The sequence below is a fragment of the Microchirus variegatus genome (assembly GCF_963457635.1).
Source record: "Microchirus variegatus genome assembly, chromosome: 12".
Taxonomy (NCBI): domain Eukaryota; kingdom Metazoa; phylum Chordata; class Actinopteri; order Pleuronectiformes; family Soleidae; genus Microchirus; species Microchirus variegatus.
In genome coordinates this window covers 12,451,102-12,478,499 of record NC_139813.1, presented here as the reverse complement: position 1 = coordinate 12,478,499, position 27,398 = coordinate 12,451,102, and the positions used below count along the sequence as shown (strand labels likewise).

The following is a 27,398-nucleotide window of genomic DNA, read 5'->3' as shown; positions in this document are numbered from 1 at the left end:
GCGGTAGGTGGCGCCACATGCCAAAACATGATTTCAAAACATAAACATGATTTGCAGTCTGCAAAATATTTTTTTTAATGCAAATGTTTTGTCTGTACTGTTGTTGTTGGTGAGTTCAGTTTGTTATATGAATATTATTCCTGCGTCTCTGTGACATATTAGGAGGATTTTATGGCCTACATAATGCACCTTTAAATATATAAATTAAACCACTTGGTGGTGGTGTAGTGGCTAGCTGATGACTTACAGAAACCCTGTCTGACCGCAGGCCTGGCTTTATTGAGTTTGCATGTTCTCCTCATTTGTGCTTGAGTTTTCTACAGTTTCCTGTCACAGTTCAAAAACACACAGAGGTTAATTGCATACATAAATGTGAGAGTGAATGGTTGTTTGTCTTGGACTGATGACCTGTCCTGTTTGTACCCCGTCTTTCGCCCTATGTCAACTGGGATTTGCTCCATGTGGAAGATAAAGTGGTAGACAATGAATGAATTAATGAATAAATTGAACACAAAATCTGGCAACAGCCTTTCTCATATCTCTAATTTTCAGCCCCCCGTTTTTCACTCTATATCAACTCAGTTAAATTGCGAGGGTGGTTTTCACTGCTGCTTTTAAGACACCGTTCCTGCGGTTTTGTTAAAGTCCTGTTAAAAATTAAAGGTCGCAGAACCAACCATCATTAACAAAACTCATCACCTGAAGTAGGAAAGGCAGCAGTCGGTCTTATGCACAGCAAAAACGCTGTTGAGGTCCTTCACTATAATTACTCACTTCTTCTGTTAATCCTAGCAGTTCTCTCAGCCTCTCTCTTAAAAGCTGCAGGCGTCCAGATGGGTCCAAGTCTTGCACGCTGCACCTCGTTTCATATGAAGTGTCAAAAAAAAAGATAGTGGACAAAGACAGCCATTTCTGAAATGAATTGTGAGACAGTATTTATTGCTCTGGCTGTGTAAACATGGTTATTGTTCCACAGTGATCACTTCAGTGTTTTTTATGATGTTTTAATGTGGTTGATGTATTTGAACAGTGCTCCGGTGAATCGACTGTGGATAAATCACTTTATAGAGATCATAAAACATTTTAATTGCAGCACATGTGTATGTCTGTAATCAGGATTCAGTGCAGGGGGAAAAAATCCCCATAAATGATGTCTTATTTGTTGAAATTTCTCCCCTGGGAGAGTTCTATACGCTTTATCAAAACATGACAAGTACAAGTTATTCTCATCTGATTTCTTCCTACACACTTTCCTTCATGTTGCCAGCGACATTTGTCAGTAAGCTCTGTCTGTTTTGGTCCGTGAGTTGAGATCAGTCAGGTGGATTTTCATCAAAGCAGACATGAATAAGGACAGTCATTATGGCGCAGCCTGATTTATTACCAACCCCCAGCTCCCTCACCCACATGGTGAGACTTCAAAGAAAAACGGAGAGTTTGAAGATGCAGGCTGCTATCGCAACATAGCTCACACCATAGCATCCTTTTTTTTATTTGTTAACCAGCGACACAGATCCCTCCATATGAGAGATAATCATGACGAGGCGACACTGAACCAAACCTGACCTCTGTGTATCTGAGCCAACGTTGTGATTTGTAATTACCTTGAATAGAAATGTGGTTCTCTATCAATATAAAGCTAATGGCAAATATAAGTACACTAGATTTTATTTTAATGTGGAGACATTTCACATTTTAACTAAGGGCAATATCCAAACGAAAAGACGGAAAATAATGAAACTGATTAAATGTGAGACAAAACGACATAATAATGAAATTCTGCAGTGCTTTGGGTATTTACCCGCCTGGATCTCACATAACAGTCTGACATGCTATAACCCGGTCCCATATGGTTGTTCTGACGTCTGTTTTTGATTCCTGATGAGAGCTTCGGGCAGCAAAGGTGGTGACCATATGGGCCAAACTTCAGTTACAGGGTTGAAAATACAGTACTATCTGTATTTTACTGTCTATATATACAGACATGGACAGATTGAAGCATGGTCCCCGTGTTGCTATGTAAATATTATGAATTAAAAACTAAAAGAATGACCTGGACAGTGATATTAATGCAGTTTTCCACACCTCACACACTGCGAGTGTAATTCTACACCACTACTGCAGTTAAGTGTTATCACTTCCGAACTGCACTCTTGCATGTGATGCTTCAACACGTATAGAAATCGACAACTTAATCCACTTCCTGTCTTCCAGTCATTGCTGTGTGGAGGTGAGATTTAGGTCTGATTAAGTTCTGATTCAAGACACTGAGCTAAAACTAAACAACTGCGTTCTTCATTTGATAAGCAAATGACTCTGACCTTTTGAGTGAAATCTATTCAGTCAGCATGAAGGGAAGACATCCAGTGTCTTGTTGTTGAGCTAAATACCCAGAATGCATGACCAGGATTCATTTGAGCCATAGGAATGGACGCCATTCAGTCCCCAGAGTGAGTCTTGCAGTCAGGCTTCTAGCAGTGGTGTTGCCACTGTAACCACCTGTGTTGTAACAGTGTTAATGGTGTTGTTCAGGGCGGAGGATGTTGTGGCTTGTGGGGAATCTCCTGCAGAGCTCCACTCCTCTCCTCACCAGCTCTCCTCCCTCCCTTATCTTCAACGAGTATGCCTGTTGTTTCTCATCTGCTGTCTGTGTGAACCAGTCATATGGCTCTAAATGTAGCTTTGCAAAATCTACCGTGACACAGATTAGTGTCTGTGATGTGACTTTCCTTCAACACGATATTGCGTCGCCTTCTGTGTGTGTGTGTTTCATTTTTTAGTCTTGAGTGCTGCACAAGGCAGACGTGTGAGTGTACATACAGTATTTACCCAGACTCATGCATACTGTATGTGTGCATGACTGAATGTATATGCACTCATATGAATTCTCACATAACCCTCACTGCCGACACACACACACACACACACACACACACACACACACACACACACACACACACACACACACACACACACACACACACACACACACACACACACACACACACACACACACACACACACACACATATTAACACATAACCAGTTAATGTCTTAACCTAACCACAAGTCAAATCATAACCCTTAAACTTCCTCAGAAATTGAGTTCCACCTCATTAAGACTAGGTTTTGGTCTCCATGAGGACTACTGGTCCTGACAAGGCCAGTGTTTATGTTTATGCCCGACAAGATAACTAATACAAGTACACACACACACATTTATTAATTATCATCATAACTACTACTGGCCTAACCCTTAACCAACATGTCTTCACCTTAAAATGTAATCAGTTATGTTTTGGGGACTTAAAGAAGTCCCATAAAGAAGACAAGTCCTCATAATAATGTAAACAGATTTAGGTCTCCACAACACGAGTAATACCTGGAACAAACACACACACACTCAGAGGCAAATACATATACACACAAGGCGGGCATGCGGGCAGCTGATGACGTGTAAGACAGAACACACAGATGCACTGGCTGAATAGATTAAAGCATTCATCCAGTGACACAGCTGTGCTCTCTTTGATGCCTGGGCATGAAACTGCAGGAAATGTCAACAAAAGATGGAGGCAGAGATTTAAAATATATATATACAAGAAACAACCCAGCTATCCACTCTGACACATGTGGCATGCTCACACTGTGAAGCAGCTGCAGGCCACCGCTCATCTGCTTATTATTATTATTGATTTACATCTCCATTAGTGCAGCACTTGTAAAACCGATATAACATTTAATGCTATATTTATTATGTAATTACTGCCCAACTCTGCACAATTTACCACCACAATACACAACTATAAGATGAGCTGTGTAGAAGCATTTCCGAGCGAGGTTTCCCACTCTAATACTTTTAGACTGATGCTGATTCATAGTTGGTTTAAATGTACATGTCTATTTGTCTAAAGGAAGGTTTAATGGGCAGCATATAGGCTTGTTAGCTGTATGTTCACCATGGGGGTTTGCTGTGTTTTTGCATAAAATAAAGCTCTGGCAGACTTCTGGTTGTGCAGGATTCACAGCACTGCCAGAGCAGCTCTAATTAAGTCAGGCACGAGTTTCTTTTAACCCCCTGTGTGTTTAAGAGAAATAGAAAAATAAACCTCCCTGAAAGTCTTCCATGAGATGCAGGAAGAAGAAGAGGAGGCGGAGGAAGCTGCACACTGCTGCTGAAATCTAAATGCACTGCACATATTTATTTGTTTTACAGCTACAGAAGAAATGAAATGGTGATGCAACACTTCAGTTTGATACCTCACTCCTCTTGTACGGTATGGAGCAACACACTTGTCATATGCTTCTGTTATTAAGTCAGAAATAGCATGGCTCTTTCAACCAGCAGCAGAAAGTAGGTCCTTCACCTCCATCAGCTCTCTAAGCAGCAGCTGCGTTGTCACTTTTGTATCGCTCCAGGAAAAAAAAAGGGCAGTTTACCTGATTGTGCAGTTATGCAGCATGCTACAATGCATTATGAATTATTTGGCTTTGGGTTTTTTTCCCCCCTGTCATTCTATTATCCTTCCAGCTAAGAGTTTTCATTTCCTCAGACGGCAGTTCCACTGTGCTTTTCCCTCTTTCTGTTTATCCATCTGCAGAAATGGACCATGCGATGTGTGTATATGTGTGTATGTGTGTATATGTGTGTATATGTGTGTATATGTGTACGTGTGTGTGCGTGTGTGTGTGTGTGTGTGTGTGTGTGTGTGTGTGTGTGTGTGTGTGTGTGTGTGTGTGTGTGTGTGTGTGTGTGTGTGTGTGTGTGTGTGTGTGTGTGTGTGTGTGTGTGTGTGTGTGTGTGTGTCTGTGTGTGTCTGTGTGTGCACTGAGTAATAGGAAACGATGTGTTTAAGGGTGATGATTGCTCTGGCTCTCATGGTTTACAAGCAGACAAGGTAATGGTTGCTTTCTCAGCTAGCTCCAGTCAACCCCCGTGAAGTGTGTGTGTGTGTGTGTGTGTGCGTGCGTGTGCGTGTGCGTGTGCGTGTGCGTGTGCGTGTGCGTGTGCGTGTGCGTGTGCGTGTGTGTGTGTGTGTGTGTGTGTGTGCTTCCTGAGCAATAAGAATCTGAGCTATGAGCTGTCGTGGTCTTACAAATAGCAGCTCTGTTAAGTGGTTGAACATCTTTATGATCCAAATTGTTTCCATTTGTTTTTACCAAACAATTTCACCCCAAGTTCCATTTAATGAAAACACATTCGGTGATGGCTGCGGACGAAGCGTTAGCAAAATTCATGGTCATTTTTGGTCGACACACTTTCAAAGATGGACACACAAAAGATGGCCTCCCCTTTTCTCAGAGCGATGACCGTGGATTTTTGTCAAAATGACAAAAGTTTGATCAAAAGTTGATCATCTGCTTGACAACATTACTATTGTGCTTTTGTACAAGGGAGCACATCGGATTGTAAGAGGCCCTGACACCATTATCTGCTGCTACTTCCCCCTGCAGATGATAAGTAAGAGCCAAAGCGACAAGGGAAATACAGAAAAAGCTTTTATTCATTTTATACTGCAGCACCTTTAAGATAGGACATCCAGTTTAACAAAATATTTTATTGTGATACTTTAAGTTTTAGTTACCCTCTTTTGATTTGTAAAACTTGTCTTTTAAAAAGGCTATTTTGGGGTGTGTTTATCTGTGACTTTTCCATGGAATTTAGCGTCTGAATACACACACATGCACACTTTGGCCCTAATCCGACAACGTTATCAGTGAGCATCAGTGCATGAAGTCGTGTGGACTGTTATGAGTCTGTGGCTGAGACTCAAGTGGTGTGCAGCTGAGATCTGATGATGAGAGCATCTCCGTCCCACCACCGCCTGTAGCTGCCCACATTAGCTGCTTAGTGGAGGAAAAAAAAAAAGAGCATTTTTCAAGAATATCAAGATCAAGATAAAATGATAGTCAAATTTTTACCGCGCTATACCCTCTAATAACTGCACCGATTTGATGTCTCCGCAAACAAAAATCACACACAGTTTGCGATTTGTTTTATCTGCCACAAAACAGAGTCTCTTTGTTTGGTTCTCCAGAGACTCGCTGGGTGGTGAACAGATTTTGTTAATCCACAAATGTTTGTTTCAGCTGCTATTGAACTTTCATTTCATTGAAGTAAACCATAAAACGGGCCTGTTTGTCTCTGTACTCGTCATCTATGGAGGGATAGAGGATTTGTTCCACTCTGATATTGAACTGCATCGACTTAAATGCTCAGTATGTCACAGTAGATCAACTGAACACATTGTCTTTGTCGTGGCAGTCTGTATTTGTTTTTTTCTGTAATATGGCTTATTGTGATCGGCCGTTTTAGTCCAGGAGTTGATCATTTCACCATTTTATTGATCTGTGGTGACAGATACAGCAATAGTAAACGTCAACAATGATGAAAGTGACTGAAGACTGATGCACATGTTTCATGTCGAGTGCTGCATGGTCATTTTGGGACTTTGTTGGCCCTGAATTGGTTGTTAATTGCAGCTTTTATTGGGTGACTATTGTAAACTGTTTCAGATTTGCTGATACTTTCAAAGCAGTCATTGTTTTTGGCATTTTCACTGTATGTGTCTGTGATTGCTCATACCATATCACTGAAAGACAGCACAGTCCTGCATGATGTTACACAGCGATGAAGATGTCAAAATCTCTGTCGTTCGTCAAGAGGGAAATACAGAGCAGTCGGGTTGTTTTGTTCCAGCTCAGTGTCGATGAAACCAGTGGTGACTTTTATGGATTTGGTTGCTCTCTATCGTAGAGCTTCCAAAACTTCAGAGGTTTAAGGCCCTCAATACTGAAGTAAACAGGAAACATTTGAAATGAAAACAATTTGTTTCTTTTACTAATGAATGATCATAAATAATCCTAATCTTACATTGATCATTTTTGGCCATAACTGAGAAACCACACGTTTTATTTCCATATATATGCATGTGAATAACAAAGTGTGACAGTGTGATTTTAGTTGGACTAGGACAATAATTTGATTATCTTAGGGTGCTTTCACACCTACAGCACAAATGCTGTGGTTCGGTTCGTTTGTGTAGGTGTGAATGTAATCTCGGTCCTTTGGTGAGCACCAAATCAACCGGTCCGAGATCTGCCTGACGGGGTGGTCTCGGACCGCTTTATCCGCCCTAACTTGGTACGGTTCCTCTGTTGTGAAAGCAACCAAACCAAATGGGATGAAACGGTCTAGTTTAATGCATTATGGGTATGAGATATGGGATAACCCTGGATTTCCACCAGGCGCGCCAGCGCCTCGGAATCTCAGCAGCACGGTTTTACGCCGTTCTCAGGCCAGCTTCAATCCCCACCGGGCACGTTACGGCTGTGCAGTGCTGCCATCAACGCAGTGCAGCCTTGCGAGCCAGCCGTATTCACACAAGAAGCTGCGGTGTGCCCGGTGGAAATGCTCACATTGATTAGAATGGCAGCGATCATTCTCCGGTGACGCTCTCGGTGGAAATCGGGGGTTAGTCTGGTTCCAGTGCCAATGGTCTTCGCATTGGCTTCGTCTATAACTATGCATATGTGAAAGCAAACCGTACCCACGTCTGTTTGCTACATATTAACATTTTTCTGACTGGTGCAGACCAAAGCAATCGAACTGTAGGTGTGAAAGTGCCTTTAATGTCAGGTAAACTCACAACTAAAATCAAGCTAGTTTTGGTTGGACTAACATATCTGGATTCATAATCCGATTACTTCTGCATGTATACACTTAGTTGGACTGGAGTCAGACTTGGCGTTCTGCGCATGCACCTAAATTTCCTCCTCTGTCTTTGACCTGGAAGTAGAAGGAGACGACATATAAACTGCAGTACTGTTGGCGTTAATGATACACTGGCGGTGTCTTTCTTCAGACAACACAGCCACCGCATTACTTGATCTAGTTTGCATCACGATTAACATGTACAGGACGTAAGAAACATACCGAACCACAGCACGATCCATTTCACCGTTTTTCTGTGATGTAAAAGTCAACTGTAAACTGATTCAACACGGCCAATAAATCAGTTTTCTCCTCCGCATGTATGCTCATGGATTCTGCAAGTTGTCTGATGTCTTAGTCAGACTATGACCTTAGCCTGATTAAACTGTACATATGTCTCCAAATTTGGCAAATGTAAACATTTTTTAGTGGGTTGTGGCCCATATTTTTTTTTTTCATCTAAAGAGGATAAGAATAATCATAGACTCTGACCTCCATTTACCCCAAGTACAGAAGGTTTATAGCAGACTAATATTAGAGGCAGACCTGCATAAAAACAGTATAAATAAATGTTTTTGTGAACACTTTTGATACAAAGTCAACACTTTCTGTAAGTGTTAAAAATGAATAGCCCTCCTGTTTTTCACTGAGAAGACACTTCCTTTAATTGTGACACAGCACAAATTAAAGACAACGTCTCAAAGTGGATGCTTAAATACACACACAGTGACAACATCGAACAATACATAATTACAGCATGTTGAACTGGCATATACAGTATGACAAGCACCAGCAGTTTATCTACCCATGTTCTTTCACCCGGCCTTTATATGGGGCCATCACTGGAGATGCTTTTTATTTGAGTAAATTCTTTGTTTTTATTGCCTGACCTGCTCTCTGTTTGCACTCTGCCAGCCCTGGAGAGGTGTCTAACACAAACCAATATCATTTTGATATCAGACCACAGATGGAGCCTCAGGGAACATTGTTTGTAACAAACTAAATATACCAATAAATATTTCCACCCATAAACGCTAGTAAACTCCATTTTGACGTAGTTCCAGAAAGATAGTTACTTCCACTGTGAAAGTCTGTGTGGAGACGGTGAGCATTGCTAAAGAGTCACTGCCTGAGCACAGCTACATGTGGTATAAAATATGACATCATTGCTCTGTTCTTGTCAATGAAAACCTTCATGCCATTAAATATCATCCTTGCAGTACTCCCCTTTACATAAATTCACCTCATGCAGCAATGATCTTATACTTACGAAGAAGTATACTACAGTTTATTATACAGCTTTTCCCACCTACTTCATCTAAAATGCGATTTGATAACTTAAATGTGACTAAAGTTTCTCTGTTCTTAGGCAGAACCTACATCTGACAAGCCACAGCCTTGTGTCCACATATTCTCCTTACTACTTATAGTGATATAACTATTATCACGATACATTTTTTGTTCAGTCTGCTGAACTCCTGAGGTTTTTTTGAGTTGAGTTTTTCCTAACTTGATGTGAGGGTCTAAGGACAGAGTGCATCACTTGCTATAAAGACGTTAAAGCTCTTTAAGGGAAATTGTGTTTGTGATGTTGGGCTAGATAAATAAAATTCACTTGCTGTCACAGTTTTTGGACTGTTAGATCTGACAGATATGTGGGACTTTGAAAACAGAATGCAACTTAAAGTGGCAGATGGAAGTCTTATCCCAGTCATTTTCTTCTGTTTTTGTCTGACTAACATAGAAACATTATGGGCACTTTCTGAATTTTGTGCTCTCTCATTTGTAGTTTATTCTTGCCTCGATGGGAGAATATGCATTTGCTTTGTCAGGGAATAATATTGTGCTCTGCTCCATCCTGTTTGTCACTTTAGTCCAATGATGAACCACGCGTCTCTTTGCATCACTGAGCTCTCAGTAGGAGAGAAGCAACTTCCTCTGTTCAGTCCTGGCCAGTCAGCGCCTGGTAAACTAGGTCAACAGGTATAAGCTTCCATTTACCGTCCACAGATAAAGACAAGCCCGGGTGGAAGGAGAGACAGTGGGATGTAAACCATACAGAGTGAATGGAAGTACAGAGGTGGAGATAAAGTGTAAAATGGCAGCACATGATTGGCTCACAGAGTGAAGTGGTGGCCTGATCAATGTTTTATAAGTATTACTCCTCTCTTTGTAGGGAAGACTTATCTCTCCTCTCCCATGTGCGGGATAATGGTGGAGCTGTGAGTCGCACTGGACTGTGTTGTTGAGATAATGCCCTGCATTGTCAGTGTGTGTTGTTTTCCCCCCAGTACAATTAACCAGCAATACAATTAAGCAACATTAACTTTGATTTAGAGAGCATGGAAGCATTTAATTTATAAAATTTGTGTGTGAGCAGCAACCTTGGCACGTTTGTTAATGTTTCTATGGTTTCAAGCTTGTGGAGCAGATAGAGATTTATTTGCAGATGGTCCTTCTGACTGAAAAGTATAATGTTGAAAATGTCTTTTATGCTTTCCCCCACACCAACAGGAGGAAAGGCTTCTTGCCGAGCTATCAATTATAGATGGTGAATAACCTTTCTCAACAAATAGTTAATAAGTAAGGTACTGCACATGTATCCGGTCATTGTCACAACATTATCTTCTCATTGTTCCTCCTGTTTCGTCATCTTCTCCTGTCTTGTCCACAAAATGTGGGTCAGCCCGTTGCCTCTCTGCTGCATGTTTGTGGCTTTCTGAGGATTAAAATTCGGAGTAGACTTGGGCTCAAAGCAGTGGTGTAAACTGGATTGTCCTGTCTGACATTACGGTGAAAATCCCAGGCTGCATCATCTGTCAACGCTGACATTTTGCGCGGCGTCCTTGGCTGAAATGTAAAGGATTGATACGCTGTCAGACGCCACGTAATCCAGCTCATAAACAGCAGGCCTTGCCACGGCTTTTACAGAGGCATGACCCCTGATATACCAGAGGGACGCACAAAGATATATCCTGTACTGCTGTTTCGTAGGGTGCAATTAGACAGACACGCTGCATGTGACGAGGCTGTTGAATCTACAGAGGCAGCTTACTGTTCAGTCAGCTATTTTTAGATCAAAGTTTTTGATTTTCCCATGAAGGAGTAGCGTGAATGGCACAGTAAAAGCATTGAAGAATTTAAAGATAGAATTTTGTTTATCTGCTCCTGCATTGTAACTTCGAGATTTACTCATCTTCTACCGCTTTATCCTCCAGCTGAAGGTGAAAGGGTCGCTAATCTACAGGGACAATTAGAGACAAACAGACATTCACACTCACGCCCATATAGGGTCAATTTAGAATGTCCAATTTGCCTAATTTCCAAGGAACTTTGTGTCATTTGCTAAAATAGTTTGTACATTTACAGGTTATGCTACTGGTTAAGTTAAATGTACATGCATTTAGTCTACGTCAGAACCCTTCTAATTTGGGGGCACTAGGGGGTAATCAAGCGATATATGATTTAAATGCCAACACACCAACCCAATTTGTGCAGCAACGGCACAAAATGCATACACACTGCATGGCTTTTTACTAGCACATTTGAAACAGCTACTCCACACACAGAGGCGATTCTAGAGTCTGTAGGGGCCCTAAGATAAAATTCCCAGGGGGCCCTTCCAAACATTATGTAATAAATAATCTGACACCAACGAAAAATGTATGAGTCCAAAATATTTATTTTTTTCTCTTAATGAATGAAATGACATGTAAAAACCTTGGAATTAAAAAGTATGTGAAAATATAAATGTAAAGAACAATAACATACTGTAAATAGCTTTAAAAAAACTATATACACTTAGTAGAAAAAATAAATTACACTGTAAAGAACAATAAAATACTGTAAATAACTGAAAAAAACATAAATAAACTGAGTAAAAAAGATATGCATTACACTGTAAATAATCCTCTTCATTTTCCAACTTGCAGAATGATAACTCTTAAGGTTTTTGGCTTTTCCACTCCACATGAAAATGTGCAGAGAATGGGTATCACAAAGACATTTAAAAGAAAGCCTTGTTTTGATCTCATCCTTCTTATCTCCTGCACATCCGTAGAGTAGCTTCACTCTTCTCTCCACACAATCACATCAGGAAATGGACTGGGTCAACCACACCTTGACCCAGCAATTTCTAGCCTGGAGAAAACTCATCCTTACCAATAATGTTGCACACATAAACATGGCTGTGACTGGGTCCACAAATCCAATCCAACACATGTCTTTTAATGCGTTCCCCACACCAACAGGGGGAGAAGCTTCTTGCCGAGCTATCAATAATAAACGATTAAGCTGAGAGTTTAACATCCTTGTGTAGATAATGGGGTGGAAAGGAGGAGGCTTTCAAAGAACAGAGTGCTTTTAGCTGAGAAAAACCACCAGCAGGAAGAACATTGTTTTTTAATGGTCAGACACTGAAGGCACTGGCTTTTTATTGTTGTAAGTATTGTTTTGTTACAATTAACAAATCATAAAAGACATTTCTTATAATTAATGTGCACATACCAACATAAGCAATAATTATCCCTCAACAGAATGTGTTTTAATATGACAAATGTGCAACATTTGTTATTATGCTTTGTTAAAGACTGCTACATAAATGACTGTGTCAGAGTTTTGTCAATATTCCTTTTTAGTAATCACAATTTCAATGTGCCATTGCTTTTAAAACAACGGCTGTATCGTACATGACCTTAACCTCTAAATCAATGTGTTTGCCGTGTCTGCAAACAGATTTACTGCAGACACAAACAGGTCTGTAAACAGGTTCACTCCCCCAGACATCTTGACCTTCAAATCATCAAATCCAAGTACTGGGTGAGTTTAGTCAATTAAGTACTTAATCCCAGCACTTTCAGTCAAATGACTGGAATTTTAAGTCATTCTGCTGGTGTGAGTGTTTTCAGGTTCTCTTGTTTTGTCCTTGAAGAAAACACCTAGATACTTTGGCACTGCAAGTAAATAGATATCTAGCTAGATAGCTAGCTACTTCTAGCTAGCTACTTAGCTATTTCTAGCTAGTGGTTATCGTTGAGGGATATAACCAAAAAGGCTATCCTGATAAAAAAAAACTAATTTCAGTTATTTTTGCTTCTTGGTTTTATGAGAGAATCATTTCACAAGTCTGATATAAATTCTTCAATTTATATCACACAAGCACACACACGCACTTATCCAGATGCTAATAAACAAATAGTCAGAGTAGCCTCCAGCGTTGCCAGTCACTCTCTTTATGTTGGACTGTGACATTGAAATGGCAAATCTATAAAAGGACTGCTCTCAGTTTTGAAAAGAGGGACGTTTGTCTCTTCAGGGAGGATGTGGACGGACGACGTCTGCATGCAGATGTTTGTCCCGTTGCAATGAAACTAACACCATATGTCAGTGTCTTCTGTTCACGTGTTTGATAGCGAGGCTGAGATTCATAGTTCTTCATTCTTTCTTTATCTGTGTGTTCTGTTGTGCAGATAAAGAACATGAATATTGTTTGTTTGCAGATGCAGAGAGTGTTGTGAACTTCCTATGTATTGTTGTTTGTTACAACCAGCAGGTTTTACAGTTGGTGTCAGGGAACAGGGACTGGGAACAAGCAGATTTTTATAAAACGTCTTTAATGCTTTCTTTAATGCTTTCTTTAATGCTTTAGATTGGTTTTCATAACAGATTGCTGTTTTGTGCTCTGTTGTGCTGTGTGCTTTTGAATGAATGTGTTGGAATGTGTTGGAATTCTGCATCGTCATGTACTGTGAGCTTCCTACTATAAAAACAAGGGTAGGGAAGATATTTCAGTTAATATGGTCAACAGCTGGAGCAGCATTATTATTATTATTAACGCATGCATTATCTGATCCTTTGCAAATAAGCAGCTGTAAATCCTGCCATACATTCATTATCACCTCACAATCAAGATTCCTGTGCAGTTCTGTAAAAAAAAAAAAAACAATAAGCCAGAATTGATGATGATTGACAGAGGGTTTTCAACCCCCGGTGTTTACACAGTGCAGCTTCCTCACAGTGAAAGGAGATGGTGAGGTATGTGGTTACATTTGAGGCTTTGCTAACGAGAAGCAGACCCAGAACCATGGAAGGATATAGTCTATCCCTGTGGAACACCTCAGAAGGAGACAAGGCAAAGGGGTGGGTGTCTGGTCTAATCTATTAAGGGCCCAGCAAAAGACCTAGACCATGATATGTAGCAGAAAATGAAAATAGAACACTAGTGAGTCAGCAAAATCTGGAGTATTCCCTTTCTAACTAGTTTATTTCCTTGACCTTCATAAGACAGAAGTAAAGAAAAGTATGGTAGACCCATTCACTAGAAGAGCCAGTATTGCAGATGGAGTTTTAGGTCACTCGGTTGCTTTTATATGCTTTTAAATCCAAGACATGTAGCTGCTCGGATGGCAACACACGTGTGCTCACTCTTTCTCAGACAGTGACACACACTCTTCTGTCCGCAGGACTGTGGAGATCTCATTTAGATAACTCTGCTGATCTGTCACTGCCTCCCACAGTCGCCCTTTCCATGCTATATCCATCCATTGTGTTACCACACGTGGAGACAACAACAGCTTAAGCTCATCCTTTCCCCCTCGATGGTGACAGATCAGCGAGAGACTTGAACTTGGATATCTCCCTCTCACAGATGCCCCGTCTTTAGCAGGAATTTTTTTGACGTTGCTCAAACTTTACGCCGATAACAGAATATCACCCTGAGCTTTGCAGAATTCATCATTCGTCTCATTTACAGGCATTTGTCTTTGACAGTTAGGACCTAGCCGCCCACTCGCCAAGTGGAGGGAGCTGTATTGATGCTTTTTAAAGTGTGGGGTACTTAGCGTAGCCAAATCAGCTCCAGCTGCCATAATTCTAGCTGTCTCATTCTCCATTTAGTCTGCACCTCCACAGCACTCACACTTCCACTCCTCCTCTGCATGTGTGTTTGGTTTTTACAGAGAGAGGGAGGGAGGGAGGGAGGGAGGAAAGAGTGGCATGTGTATTTATATCCAGTCGCACTTGTAGAGGGGTGTGTCTGCTGCACATGTCCTTTAACCATCAAACACATTCTCTCTTCCCATAATATTAAAGCACAGAGGCTATCAAAAGCACAACTTCATAAGAGGCTGTATAATTATAGCAGGCAGCCAGTAGATGCATTTGATCCAATTCATTATACTCGCTTAATTTTTATATTAGTTACATCTTTTGTGTCAATCGCAATGTTGCCCAGTCTGACATTAGAACCTTTTATATTGTACGAAAGTATGAAATATTAATAAAGGTCAGGTTCTCAATGTGTGACACATGACCTGGACGTCAGTCTGTGATGTCCACCCCAGTGTGAGCAGTCATACTCACTGTAAATGTGATTAATCGGATCTCTCAGGTTTGATGATAATACCGGGTTTGAACAGATGTTCACTGCTATTTGTTTATTCATGAAAGAGCCGACAGTGTGCAATGATGATATAGATCTTCTCTTCTAACTCTCTTCTGTGCCTGAATGAAAACAGAGATGAGGAGGAAGGAAAAAAAATATGCAACCACCAAACTAAAGCTAGGATGCAATTTTAGCATCTGCATGAATGTGCTATGAATGTCAAGTGTGCAAACGATACTCAAAAACTACAACAACATTTGTTGTCATTTTCATTTGAAAATCAGGAATGGGCACAGTGAAGTCAGCTCTGTTTTGATGAAACATTACTTTTTTTTAGAAAAACTTCTTATTAATTTATATTATTAATGGCAGCAACACTTTAAAAAGTATTAATTTCAAATGATGTTTGATCAAATCATGTTACCTGTTGCTTTTAGGATTGATTCTAAAATGTTATTGCCTGACCTGTAAACCCCTGCTCAGCCTCGCCCCAGATACTTGAACTGAACCTTTAATGTCATATTCACCCTCTGGCACTCTGACATCCTCGGGCGCCTCCTTTAACTTTGTTGTTTGAAACTATGGACCGTGGAACAACCTGCCTGAAGAGATCATGGGCTGCAAGTGTTGTTGCTGTTTTTAAATCTCTCTTGAAAACTATGGGATATTTCAACGTGCTTGTTCTTTTATGTGGCTTTATCTTATTTTAACTAGTCTGTTCTTTTTGCGCTTTTATGTTTTCCTGTTTTTAATTTGGGTTTTAATTATTGTACCGCACCGAGTTTCAAAACGTGCTATATAAATAAAACGTATTCCTATTATTGTTATAATTCCAAGGCCAAACCTTTTCTCTCTGTGAGGGACATTCCTGCTAAAAGCCACACACTTGTTGTGTAAGTGAGTGTGTGTTTGTCGTCCGTGGCTGCCACCACTAAATGTCCCCACAGCACCGTCATAAGGCCGGACTCTGTCACAGCCGCCGCCTGCACCGGCTGCTTCCTCTTTCCCTTTCTTTGGTCTTATCTCCTCTGTCTCACGATCTGTCTTCCTCTGTGTGATTCTCCTTGTGTCAGTGACAGTGACTGGGCGCCTGGTGGTGCAGCTCTCCTCACACCAAAGTTGATATCCACACATGCTGTACGCCGGGGGGAGACGTTTCTGTGTGTGTGTTTGTGTCTGAAAGCAGGACACAAACAAACTTCCTGTGGACTGTGGAAACGCAGAGGACACTTAGGCTTTTTCTGTTGTTTTTGTGTATTTTGTCGACAGAGTGACAAGTGGGAGGAGGACAGTGAAGGTCAGAGTGTGGTCAGTTTGGGACACGACTGGTCAGACCCTGTCAGACAAACAATGGAAGTGAAATGGGTCGGGTCTGGGCTTAAGCTGTCTGGCCGTGCCTTGGCTGGGGCTGCTGGTGTCAGCACTTTTTCCATGCCCAGTGCGTCTCACACTGGGAGTTATCGGAGCATGCAGGCAGGGACAGGCATAACAGCAGCAGCAGGCTGGGAGTAGTAGTAGTAGCAGCAGCTCACTGGGAGCTGCAGCAGGTCCTGGATGTGACCTGATTTGTCCATGTGATGTGTTCAGCGAAGTGTCGCTTCTCTGGGGAACCTTCGGTGTATAATTCAGCAATTGTGGTGCATGCCGAAGATTCACTGTTTCATCTTTGTTGAAGGAAAACTGAGGTCCATTAAGGATTTTGGGTGGGCATTTGAAGTTTATTTTGACATCAAAGACGAGAGACTCTGATTGTCCTGGACTGTCTCACGATGACTAATCCAGAGCACTTTAATTGGTTGAAAGAAACCATCAGTGTGTTTCCAGGTAAGAGCAGTGCGTTTACATGGCTTGAAATAAACATTTAAGAAGGGCAATAAAGAATATTCATCACAGATCTTTAATTCAACAGGTTCTGAATCGTCCCTTCTTGAAACGCGGTGTGAGGGCTGTTACAAACCTCTTAGCATGTTGTTAATAGTGTGCAAATGATGAAAAGCTGCCTCAGTTAAAGTTGTGAATGCTCTACAAATACATCTGCAGGGAATGGAAGGTGAAGTGTGAGTGTGTTAACAGTTTTTCCAGCCAATTAAATCATCTGAAGGAGCAAGTTTTGGAGAGAACAGGTGAATGCAAATGGGACAGACTGCAGGCTCAGACAACACAGCAGAGACGCTAATGATGAGGAGGATGCAGAAACACTTATAATCTCATGATGTGCAGATTCTGTCCTTCAAAACTGCACTGAGAAAAGGATAATACCCTGGCAAATATGTATCACTGGATTGTGTTGTTTGGCTCTGAAAGATTTGACCTTTTTAATTAAATTAGGCATTCCTCCTCTTCTCAGTAGCGGCAAGTACAGAGGAGAATATCGCTCCTCCCCCTGCTTGTTTATCAGAAGGAATTTGTGTCCTTTTCATGTTGATTTTTAAATTATGTATGAAATGTATTTGCATATTTGTGCATGAGTGAATACTTTGAATCTCAATACAAAACGAGGCCTCTAAATTACAATCTTAAGGAGACAAAATTAATGTGGTGCTTTGATAACATGAATGCACCATGCTGGGTGCTAACACGTGCTTAGGAAACCAAAATAGAACCAGGATATTATGTATATAAGGCATTTTCCAGCACATGCACACGCAGACAGGCGTACGTTGTTGTACTTAAGCAGGTTTCAGTGAAAGTGCGTGTCTGTTGAGGTGTTGTTGTACTAAAGGGGAAATGCCTGCGGAGGCTCAGATGGTGACAGATGGTTTGCAGACAAATCAGCCTGGGAGTCAGGATCTCTGCCCCAGGACCAGTCACCCCTTTAAGTAGGATTGTGTATGTGGTGCGTGTGTGTGTGTGTGTGGACGTTTTCTGGCATAACACTGGCCTTGTGAGAAGCAGAACCAGACGAGGCCAAAACCCGATCTTAATGAGGCAGAATCACATTTTTTAGGAAATTGTTAACTTTAGGGCTAAGATTTGAATTGTGGTCAGGTTAAGTTAAGGCATTTGTTAAGGTTCGGGATAATCCTTTGTTTAGGCTGTCAGTGCAGTTGTCCTATGAAGAATAGCTGCACATATTTATGTGTTCTTATAAATGTGTCTTATGTTAATCTTGTCCATTTTAGTCTTCAGTATAGTAGACTCTCAATTAGCATATTGCAAAGACTGCAATTAAGGATTTAAGTTAAATAGCACTTCCGACTCATTTGATTTATTTTCAGTGTCAGAGATAGTTGACAGATTGTTTACTAAAATTATTTGATTTTTTTATTACTAATTGATTGAACCCTGTTGTCGCTTTTGATATCTGTGCTATATATGATTGATCTACTTACTTACTGAATATTCTCAATTCAAAACAATGTAATTCCTACATTTTGGAAGCAAACTATACAGTGCAGGTGGAAAAGCGCCATAATTCTCATCCTGCATCATCACTGTATTGATGATATCTCAAGTTGTAGTGTGAGATATTCTTCCCTAAGTTGTTCAACCATACTAGACATTACACTTAACAAAGTAGCAGAGTGGGCACTCGTGTAGTCTTCTACTTCAGTATCTGCTTCAAGGTTCGATCAGCGATCAACAGAGGTGGAAAGTAACGAAATACATTTACTCAAGTTACTGTATTGAATACTTTTTTGTGTATTTTGTATTTTTTAAGTATAATTTAAAAACAGGATATTAGGTATTGTACTTAGTTACTTTATAAATCCTATCAGTTACTGAGTAAAAATAAAAATTCAGCTCAATGAAGACCTACAGGGGGAAAATATAAACCAGAACCAGACGAATGATGATGTGATTAGCACCAGCACTGGTGCGTGAACATAGAGGGCGCGCGCCAAAAGTGATGTAATATCCTGTGTAGCGCCGGGCGCGTGAGCTCCAAAATAGTTTTGGATTCCGGAACCCTTGTCATATTTCTACTATCCTCACACCCCACGCAAAGTAACCAAGTAACTTTTAAGTACATTTCAAATGCTGCTTTTTACTTCTACTCGAGTACATTTTCAGATGACTACTTTTACTTCTACTTGTGTAATATTTCATCAAAGTATTGGTACTTTTACTTGAGTACAATATTTAAGTACTTTTTCCACCTCTGGCGATCAAAGATGGTCTAGTAAGTGTTTATTTGCATTCTATAAACTCTTTAGTTGTGCGTGAAAGTCCCAGTAGATCAGCACTTTCTCAAATATTCAGATAACAATACCATGTTCAAATTCAGTGAAGACCCCATTCTTTCCCATTCTGATGCTCAGTCTGAACTTCGGCAAGTCGTCCGATCCATGTCTACATGTCATTGAGTTGCTGCCACGTGAGCATCTTTCTGTATTTTGTGTCCAGGTTTTATGTATACTATGATCCTGTACACACAATACAGAGAGATGGTTGGTGTATATGAACGTGCGTATGGTTTTATTTATGGCATCACATCAAAATGGATTGCTTTTCGGAGCAATCTGCACCTCCACTCCACTGTAGAGCCCTCGCAGCTGTGTTTAATGAATGAGTACACACACAACGCACTCACAGACAGACACAGATCCACACACACACCGTCACAGCTCACCTCAGTCTTACTCACACACACACACACACACACACACACACACACACACACACACACACACACACACACACACACACACACTGTAGAGAAATGGAGTTTCGTAATCTGTGCCATATTTTAACAGGTGCCATTTCTCACTAGAGTGACTGTTACTCTCAGGCAGAGAATAACCTTGCAGGCATTAGTCTCAAACTTCACCAAGTGCTTTACAACCTGTCTATAAATTACAGCTCAAGAGGTGCTTATGTGGCAGCCGGGAGAAGTTGAGCTGTGTACACTGTAGTTCCTCTGTAGTTCCCCGAGAGCCCTCAACCCTCAAAGAACACTCTCAGTCCAAACATGTTTGAAGTGTTGAGAGGGGGACACACGCTATTTAAAAGCTCCACAGGAGAAAGGCTGGACTGGGCGACGACATAAACACACACCTCCATCTGTTGTCTCACCTCATATTCAGTGTGTGTTTTTGTGTGTCACATGTGTTGTTGTGTCTCTTAGCGGTTGAGCTTGGCCTAGACTACTTAAGCCTTACTAGCCTTTAATAATCTCATTCCCAAGATGTAACATGTAGGTCAGGGGCTTCCACCCTCTTTATGGCTGCACACAGACCACAGAGAATGGGGCAGAGAGGGCATTCCACAAATATTTACTTCATCCAAAATTAAATTTTTAACCAGCGAATGCCCTCAGAGAGCACAAACATCATCCAAGGATGCTCAGGTTCCCACAGTGTCTCCAGCATTACCATAATAATCTTTTTTTGGCGGGGCTACAACCCACATTCCCAATTGTTTATTGGAATAAAGTTACTATACTACTCTGTAAAATGGATATAATTTGGTTTCTGTAATCTTAGAATAAGCTTTTAATGTGTACTTTAGGGGAGGGACTTCCTTTATAGAGGCTGCCATCTTGTTTCTACAGTAATGGAATGGACAAACTAGCTTTTTAAGTTAGTTAAGTTTTGCAGTCTCACCATTAGATGTCACTATTTCTCACTCACTGGACTGAAAAATGCTCAGAGCTGCCCCAACATTAAAACAATTATTTTACTAATGCGTCAAAGTGCTATATGTGTACAATTGTAGTGTAAAATGTACAAAAACACAATGTTTTCAGCACATTACAAGTATATGAATCAGTTTTATGCTGGTTTCCCTTGCACAATGTCTCGTCTGGTTGAGGTAAGTCTGCGGCTTACGTAGATTTAGATCCAGTCATGTCCACCACACATCGCATCTGAGTCATTATGTACTTATTTATTATTAAATTAACCGTGACAAGACATCAGCAGACAACGGGCATGACATGACAGCATGTGTTTGTGTTACTCAAGAGGTAGCGAGGGCTGTGTGTCAGCTGATGATTCATTGCAAGGCAGCAATCAAACCCTCGTATTTACTCACTGTGTGTTTGACTGCGGTGACGGCAGAAAAGCCACTTTATGGCTTATGTTTACAAAACATTTGAGCGTCGCCTTCTGTCACACTTGACTCTCCCAAGAGCTGTTTTTCAGCCTTATTGTCTTCATTGATTTTGTTTTACAACCAAATAGTGTCTACGTGTGAGTACTTCATGTTGCAAAAGCCACTTAATATATTTATATTTCTGTAGATGGAGTGGATGCCTGCCAAAAGTGAGAAGGGTTGACATGTCCGCATTGCATAAGAGATTATTAGCTCAGGCTCAGCACAAAATGGAAAGGATTAGGATGAGGGCTGTGGCCGACGGGGCATTTTATGTGCAGGTTTATTGTGAGGATACCTATGGAGAGAATGCAAGTTATGTGTTTTTGGGAATTGGACGACACAGTTGGACCGAGAGAGAAAAACAAAGAGCAAGTTTCCTGTCTGCTAGATGCTTCCACCACTCTGTGTTTAAATGTGTAAATCCTGTAGATGGGGTCATCTGATAGCTGCATAAAAAGTCTTCTCTTATCTTTTCTATGTTCTCCTTCAGGGTAGCACACATCCTGTGCCCTTCTTTCGTTTCCTTATCATTCATCCCTTTTTTGCACGAATGGATTCCTATAACGTCACGATACATATGACATGATGTGCCTTCAAGTCTTTCTAACTGCATATTTTCTCGCAACTAATGCAGCGCACGCTTGAATCAGTGTGAACTCAGAAGGCAGAGATCTGTCAACATGCCCGTGGGATGAGTTTTCCATCTATGACCTAACACCTTTTTGATCCAGTATTGAGCTTTCTAAAGGCAGCACTGTCCTGCATAATAATCTGTTGTGCTATGATTGTGCTGAACTAAAAGCATCACAAAAGCCTTAGAGCCTTCTCGGTTCTCATCCTCTCTCCATCACTATTTACATTTTTCTCTCTTTCCTTTTCTTGCTTCCTTCATCAGTTTCTTTTTCCTTAATCTCGCCCCACCATGCTCCTTTTCCTTCTCTGTCTGCTTTCCCCAAACCCCCGCCTTTCATCCATCAATCTATCTCTCTCTCCATCTTTCCTGTTTGAGGCTGCTAATTTGGTCTTTCTGGCTCCCCCGCAGGGCAGCAAAGGAAATGATTGAGAGCTATTTTCATAATTACTTTTTTTCTCCCTGCCATGTCTAGCTGTTTAAAGTTACATTTAGAAGTAAAGCCTTCTGTGACTTCTGTAATTGCATGTGACAGATCAAAAGAGTCAGTCATTTTTCACAACCAAAACTGATTTAGCACTGTGCTCTGAAAATGTACTCTAGTAAACATGAATGTTTGTCACTTACGGATGACGACAGTTAGTGTAACAGAAGAGGACACAGGGGAGAGGGAAAGATGGAGGCAGATGATCTGCTGTGGCGACCCCTAAAGGGAGATGCTGAAAGAAGAAGATTATTAGTAGTAGTAGTATATGTTACATAATGCTGTTCTTTCATTATATCATTTAAAAATGTAGCTGGAGATTAACCCTGAGAACACAGAGCATTCGGCTGCTTCTAGAGAATCTTAAGATATCCTTTTTTCAGCACAACTAATAGGCCGGTGGTCAGCAATTGCTTGCCCATGGGCAGATACATTTAATTATTACAGAAATTATATCAAGTTCAGGGCTTTTATTCTGAAAAAAAATTACTTGTTTAAATAGATTTTGTTGCCAGAATTGCCACTTAACTTTGGTTTGAAGTGGTAATTCTTAAAATTTTAATGTTTCACAATAAATATTAACAGTAGAAGTACGAGTCTGTCGCGTATTTGTCTTCTTAACAATCATCTGATTACAGACAGCATCCACATTATTCCTAGTTAAAGGCAGCATGTGTTTTTTTTTGTGTGACTGAAGATGCTTTAAGGCACTTTACCTGATGAAGATATGATGTTTTGGCCCAATATTTAATTGCTTACAAAGAAAACTGTTATTTGCTGATCCCAGTAATAGGCAATCTGATGAAAAAATGTTTTATCATTTTCATCAACTATATAAACACACCTGAGCAAAAAGTACCCAAATGTATTTTAAATCGGATCGAATTTGTGAAATTTGGAAATACGTCACAGTTCAAATTTCACTTGGCTTGTTTTTATCAACAGAAATGAAAGAAAAAACGGTCTATTTTGTGACTTTTGCACAATTATCGCTACTCCAACATGAAATGAATCATAACTTTGACTCAACAACACATACGAAGACAAAAACATGCATTTTGTAAAGCCCGAAGATATGACCTATAAACACACACCCCCAGGAAGTCCATATAAAGAGCTGTGTGTTATTCCCGTGGCAGTTTACCAAGGGTGCAGCACGGATCTGTCAGGTCAGGTAGAGGTTAGTGTTAGTGTTTTGTATGTTTTGGGAACCACCATTCTTATTTAGAGAGTAATGTATGTATAAATACATTTGTTATTAGATTTTATATGTGATTATCACATTCATCTCCTACCATGGAGTCTTGCCATGCACCAGCATGTAAACCACTGCAGACTGTAACAGAAGAAAATGCCAAACATGACTCAGTAAAATCCATAATAACAGTTGCTTTTATACACGTAATATGTAAAGGCAGGAATTAGTGGCATAGACTGATAACAGAAAACATTTTTGTGTAACAGCCACAGGGAGGTGAGGGGTGAGGGGGGGATAAATAAGTAAAGGGCGGATGAAGGATGACTTTGTTTCCCCTCTGAGGACAATGCTTCCTAGACTGGAGCGACACAATAGACTCCATTCACAGACACATTAACATTTTGTTCCTATGATTGGACATCATGCTTCCACCCAAACCACCAACACCACTGTGGGATTTCCATACAGTTCCTCTTGGTTTGGGAGTGAAAGCACCGTCGGTGCCGAGCAGCTGCCATGCACGATGTACTGTAGCTCTGACAGTAGCTGCACACGTCCACTGCCTAAACCGAACAGGTTTTTAAATAGTGCTCTGTTACATAACCAAAAGTGGTTGTTTCTGTTCCGAGCATGTGTGGATTTATTTTGTTTGTTCTTTCTCTCTTGTTTGTATCCTGCAGCATTATAATGCCGAGCTAAGCTACAGGGCAGCGGAGCACATCACTATGTAAAACCATGCAGCTTACAGGCATGGTAAACTAAACCTGGATATTTGCTACAGTGTGTAAACCTTGCAGCAAAACAGACTATTAAGTTATTTAGTTATTCATCGTGTTTTCTTATTTCATACCTTTGTAAATATTTTGTATCATATCGTGCACCACTGTGAACTGTCGGTGATGCACAGTTTTCAATGGAATAGTGAGCTCTAATGCTCTAAAAATCATTATTTTTTATATGAGATGAAATTCAATGGAGCTTTCATGTTTTAAAATGTTGTTACAACAAAAGGATTATTTACTTCATCTTAACTTGCATCTTTAAAAACCCTTAAACAATATTGTGACGTCAAAAATGTGATCCCTATTGTGTTCTGTTGTGTGTAACAAAACAAAATACGATGTATTTCCTGTGTAATATAATCATTTTAACAGAAAATGCTGCAGTAATGTCAATCTAATAATTCACAATATAAAACAAATGTATATTTAGGTTATAGAGGAAATATATAACAGGAAGTGGAGCACATATTGAGGAAGATGAAGATTGGGAAGGAAAGTACTAGTTTTGCCTTTCAAAATAAAAGTAGCAGCAGTCTTGTATAAAGTAGTTGAAGTCACTTTGTATAACATTACAGAAGTAAAAGTCTTAAATTAAATGACATTTATGGCGCTTTTCCACTAGCTCCGGGCTACACGGCACTGAGCGACACGACACGAAACGGCACGGTTTAGTTGTGTTTCCACTACAGAGAACGTACCTTCTCAACGTGGGCGTGGTTATCACAACACGGCTGCAACCCGGCTGCGCGAAACTGCTATGACGTCTTATACGCGAGACACACACGCATATAAACAATGACGGACGTGTACTCGTTCTGTTGCTCGGTCTGTGGCATTTGTTCACACACAGAAGAGAAGATCGCCAGAAAAAGCTACAGGCGGCAAGAAGAAATACTGTGGAGGAGTACAGAGAAGTCATACATCATGAAACTGAAGATGAGATGTTACGAGACGACGAGTGAGGGTAAGCTAATATAGTTGCTATCGCTAACTAGCTCATATACAGTACTGTGCAGAAACGATGTTGTTTTTTTGAGTATGTAATACTCATGCATGTCTTGAACCAGAAACATTAATTAAGGTTCCACTCCAGTATTAACAGAGTTGTGTTATTGTTCAAGTGTAAGGGTCGATCACACTAAATACTGGACACCTGTAGAGGATGTTTTTTTTAAAACAACAAAAAACTGCATACATATATTCTGATTGTGTTCCAGTATGGTGAAATAGAAATAATGATCCTCTATTGTCATTATAGCAACAATCTAATGGTGGCCTCAGACTTCTACATAGTACTGTACAATTGTACAGCGTAGTAATGACCGAAAGCAATCTCTATTTTTGGTATTCTGGTATTAACGTAAGCATGCTGCCTGTGTGTTTCAGATGGTTCTGTCACTCCTGAAAAGGAATGACTGTGATGTCCAGCTGGTGAAATCCATGGTGGTGATGACCTGCTGTGCTCTGCATAACCTGTGTGAAAATCATGGTGAGACCTATGACACTGAATGAGATGCACACACAGCAGCTACAGTGGTTGAACCTGTGGTGGCAGTGGCACAGGGTGTAGAGGATGGCAGAGATGTAGGTGAGGGCCTGATGTGTCACTTGTTGTGAATTTGTAAAATGCTTTATTATTGTACTGTTTTTCACTGAATTACAAATAAAAGTTTGTACTTTCTGCAGAGATGTCTCCTTTTGTCTGTATACGTTTTGTTTGTAAAGGCTGCCACAATTAAAAGAAAAGAAATACGCATGACGTAATCACATAAGTCACATTGTTGTTTATTCAAACAAAAAAACACAACAAACCAAAGTTAAATTGCACAGCAAATCAAATAAACTGTACATAGGTGGTGGAGTCCTAGGACAGGAGGGAGGAAATAGGTCGCATGCTCCTGCCACCTATTGCCTGGACAAGCTGCCCAATCACTCAAAGGAATGCGTGGTTGAACGCAGCACTCTCGTGATGTGGCGGTTACGTTGTGTCCGGTTCCACTCCTGCTACTGAACATCTTCCACCTGAAGCTCTGCGAGGACAGCTGTGTGCTTCTTTTTCTCTTCCCTACATAACACTATAGAGAAGAGAAAAGGGGTTATTAATCAAACCATTAAGGAAATACACAAATGCTGTAAATCATGTTTATTATTTCTTACCAGTTGCACAGATCTGTGGTCTGTGGCGAAGTTGGTGCCCCCGATAACGAAGCAGCTGATGGCTCTGCTGGGGTGGATGAACACTCCTCACATATGGAATGGGATTCTTGAACAAAAGAAGTGTATACATACGCTGTAATTACACGCATAACAATATATATATATTCAGCCACAGACTGAAACACCCTAAATGAAGGAGCTTTATCATTATTATTATCCTTTATTCCTCCCTGCAGCTGTTAGCTCTCAGTAGACAACATATAACCAGGCTCCTCATCCCATGTGCAATATACTGTCTTTTTGCAAAAGTGTAATATAGACATATAATATCCGATGCTCATTCTCTGTCTATAATGTAAATATAGAACCCATATTGTATATTCTGGTCTAGTCTGTTTTAACACGCAAAGACAAAACGTTACACGGTAGTAAGTCTAATTCATGACTTGTACAAATCTGGTTTCTTTTACAGGTTTACGTAATGTTTTGTTGTAGGTTGAGCACCTAATAGCGACATTGCTAACTAGCTAGCCAACTACGTTGTCTCGTGTAAACAGACGGACAGAGATTACCGACACACATGATGTTACTTTTATAATGTCTTGTTTAAGCGAGTTTATTCTCAGCAGTAGTTAAACGTTGCTCTTAGGCTGAAAATAAAAAACTTACCGTTGGCGTGTGCAGAGTTATTGGAGTTGCTGTGTTACGCCGTGAGCGGACATCGACTCCCGGCAAGACCTGCTCGTTACGGGCGGCTCCGTCCAGCTCTCTGTATTTTGTCGTCTCCGATTAAACACAGGACAGTCTGGACCTCGTCGTTGGACCATGGAGTGTTCTTATGCAGAGTCGCCATGTCGAAGTATTTGCGCGCTACTATTTTTCGAAAAATGGTGAAATAGACTCCTGCATCCTGTATTTTATGTCGCGCTCATGACGCACCCAGTGACGACACTTCTGGCCAATCAGTTACCGGCAGTTTTGACCAATCAGCGCATAGTACCTGCGCATAGTA

General features: G+C 40.6%; 1 protein-coding gene and 1 long non-coding RNA gene across 3 annotated transcripts in view; one reads left to right on the top strand and one right to left on the bottom strand.

The window, feature by feature from the left end:
* The window catches only part of pak5 (p21 protein (Cdc42/Rac)-activated kinase 5), a 70,434-nt gene that overhangs the window by 7,994 nt on the left and 35,042 nt on the right, over window positions 1-27,398 (top strand). Inside the window, exon 2 of one of the 2 annotated variants that reach the window (XM_083898969.1) lies at window positions 4,217-4,277. The exons of the other annotated variant lie outside the window; for it this stretch is intronic. The gene's annotated coding sequence lies outside the window, so the exon portion shown is untranslated. The remainder of the gene's footprint in view (window positions 1-4,216; window positions 4,278-27,398) is intronic. 2 annotated transcript variants of the gene reach the window in all.
* On the bottom strand, window positions 26,019-27,315 carry LOC310934917. The gene is made up of 3 exons (XR_014592969.1): window positions 27,056-27,315; window positions 26,387-26,492; window positions 26,019-26,304 (listed from the first exon to the last, which is right to left on the bottom strand). It is a non-coding gene; the product is annotated as an uncharacterized lncRNA (long non-coding RNA).